Genomic DNA, 3,586 nt, shown 5'->3' on the forward strand with positions numbered 1-3,586 from the left:
AACGTAACTATAACTGAAAATCAAACCTTAAATGTGGCTATTATGAGACAAACATATTTTTCACTCATACAATGTCTCGGTCATAGCTAATTGCAATTTTTTTTTGGTCATACATACTCACACACAATAAAGGTTTTATCACAATTCAACTATAGTTGGGATTCGAACCTAAAATTTGACTATTATGAGGCTAACATATTAGCCATTGATATAATACCTCTGCCACCAACTAGTTGCAATTTGAACATCTCATTTTATTCATACATGGGCCAAATAACAAGCCCAAAGAAGAGAAACCTCTCTTTATCTAAAGCACGAATCACGAGCTGACCCATTAGAGAAGCTAGATTGAACCAGCAGGTCCGTGTATTTGAACAACACCAAATTCGAGTTTTAAGATCCAACTCTAACCTAACTTGAAGAACAAATAAAAGCTTCCCTCTTACTACTTCGGTTATATACTTATGTGAACTATAAGAATATGGTAGATGTTATAATACTTCTGAATTATTTGAAATTTTGAAACTCCTTTACATTATTAATATTATAATTAATAATTATTTTAGTTTAATCGATTTTTTTTTGTCTTTTTTTTTATGGTAAAGTTTAAGAAAAAAATTTAAATTCGCCCGACTCAAATACAATAAGAAATTTGGATCGTGAATCAACTTCTTCTTCAGCCACTGTGACGAAGCCGAAAACAGGGCTGCCTCTCCAATAACGTCAAGGTTCAAAAACGCTGCCGTCCTGTCAGGAGTTTTAAGCCACCGCCTGTCACTGCACACAACTCTTCCAAGACACCGCCAGTCCCTGACCACTGCTGTGCCGCTACAATACCTGGCGCGCTTTCCTCTCCAGTCGTGATACTTTCATGGTCGTCCAGAGTTTTGATAAGACACCGCCGATCGTCTTCTCGCCGTCATAAGTACAAAATTGGGTTCCATATCTACCGTTTTGCATCTCGAAGACCTGGTGAATTGGCACTTATTCCTCTTCTGACCTTCGTTGTTGTCCCCGCCACAGGTGGCTTCGTCTGCGTGCTATTACTACTACAGGTAAACACTATCCTCCATGGTTTCTCCTTGTTTTTTATTCACTGCAAAAATTTAAATTTTACCTTTATTTATTTAAAAAAATGTAATAATTTTTCAATGGTCTATCTACTTTTTTTATTTTTAAATATTATTAAACCAATTTTTTTCCATTGCAATATCCATTTACTCGTTTTATGCTTATTTTAGTTTGGGATTTAGCAATTTGTCTTAGTTGATACTAGTTCATAGTATTTTGCTAGTAATGCATGTTAAGATTTTTTGTTGCTTGCAAATTGATGCTACTTTAAATGTGATATTGCTATTGATTTATGGTTATTATATAGTCATATTTGTGCTGTTGAATTTTGTTCTCCTAGTGTGTAAATAAAAGTTAAAACTTAAAATGATTTTTAATTGGCACATAACCGATTGTTGTTGTAAGCTTTTGTGATGATATGATATTTATTCATGATCGCTAAATTTATAAGTTTGTTAATTAAATAGACTCAATATTGTTTAAAATCTGCATTTTTTTTGCAATCAAAATTTTATACTCCTTTTTTTTATTGCTTTTCTTTGAGTTTGAGACATGTGACTTTTTCTATAATAAATTTTAGTGATTTGATAAATGATTTTTGTCTATAAAGATAATGTTATGTAGACTGATGGAACTTTTATTAAGCTTTGTTAATAATTTATGCCTAATTATCATTGTGTAGTGTTTAATTTATTAGGCAAAAAATAAATAATGTACATATTTTGGTGTTATTTGATTTCTTCATTTGTAAGTCTAATTTTTGGAGCTTTATCCGAAGGCATTTTGTCTTGTAGTACTTAGTATTCATATCTTAATTTTTATTACAGTATTGTTTATGTTTAGATTATTTCCTTGCAAATGTCATTCATGGAAGAGGACGAGATAATAGATGAATGTATGTATGAGCATGAGAATAGTATTTTTTATGATGAGAAGTATTCTGGTGATGAGTCATATTTAGATGAGTTGTCGTTGCAAGAGCAGGAAGAAGAGTTGGGTGATCATTTAGACGGTGAGGAGATATTTGAAGAATTGACAGATTATGATTATGATAATGCATATGGATTGGATTCAATTGAGGATTTATTGAAACTTGACTTTTTAAGCATTGGTGAGGTTGAAGTTGACAAGTTTCACTTTGGAACCCTACCCATTACTTTTGAATTTTACAACAAATTTACAAAGAGCCAGGTTTCAGTGCAAGAAAAGAAAAAAACTGAAAGAACTCAAATGATGAGACCTACATGCAGAGATTTGTGTGTTTTCGGAAAGGATATCGATTAGAGAAGTGATATACTTTGCCAAACAGAAAAAAAAAAAAAAACCAAAGACTGAGACAAGAACTGGGTGCGAAGCACAATTTCAAGTCAAGTTTGTAGGGGTAACTGGAAGATGGCATGTGACCCAATTTTCAAATGTTCATAATCACGAACTATTGGAAGGACGGTTGAGCAGGTTATTGCTAGGTCATTGGAGTATGTCCAAAGCCGAAATTACACTCATGAACAACTTGCGCAAGTCGAGAATTAGCAGGTTTATGCTTTGCTAGCAAGTCAAAGTGGCAGTTTTGACAAGTTGAACTATGATCCTAGAGACATATATAATCAAATAGCTAAGGTGAGGCGTGAGATTCCAGAAGATGTGGGTAGAGCATTAAATTTTTTGGAGGAGATGGCTGCAAAGGATAAATTTTTATACTATCAAGAGCTTCGGGTGGCAGATGGAAGGTTACTAAATCTCTTTTGGTGTGATGGTTTATGTAGAGAGGACTATGAATTGTTTGGAGATGTTGCGTTTGATGCTACATACAACAAGAATAAATATAAGTGTCCTTTTGTTGTGTTCACATACAGATGTTAACCATCACAACCAAACTGTTGTCTTTACTGCATGCATTGTAATAGATGAGACTGATGAGACTTATATATGGGTGTTACAACAGTTTTTGGAGGCAATGAATGGTAGAGCCCCATGGTTACTCATCGTGATTACTAGCCGCCTACTTCTCCCCTGTGGTGTGAGTGGTGATGCTGTTGTGCTCCTCTATTCTCGGCACCTTCAGCATCCTCCACTCTCGTGCTGCTGTGCTTCTCTATTGCCATTTTGCTTCTACTTTTCTATCGTCGTTCCATTTGCTTGAGCCATATTTTCTTCTTTTGGTTGCTCTGTTTAGTCTATCTTGAATCTATTTCTATATTCTGGATTTGTTCTTTTATTAAGGATATGTTCTTGTTTCTATTCTTCAAATTTTTATTTCAAATATAATGTTTTTAGGATATTTTAGAATTTTTACCCCTAATTTGGTTGTTCTGTTCTTCTATTTTGGATATGTTCTTTAGTTGTTTTTCAATTTTTGCTCCTATTTTAATTATTCTCATATTCTATTTTTACCTCTATTTTAGTGCATTAAATTAAAATTAAAATTTTTACTTTCTAACTCATTTAAGTAATCTAATTCTAAAAGAACATCTTAATATTTAAACTTAATGCTAAATAATATATTTGGTTCTATCAC

The sequence above is a fragment of the Arachis ipaensis genome, chromosome B03 (genome assembly GCF_000816755.2).
Source record: "Arachis ipaensis cultivar K30076 chromosome B03, Araip1.1, whole genome shotgun sequence".
Classification (NCBI taxonomy): Eukaryota; Viridiplantae; Streptophyta; class Magnoliopsida; order Fabales; family Fabaceae; genus Arachis; species Arachis ipaensis.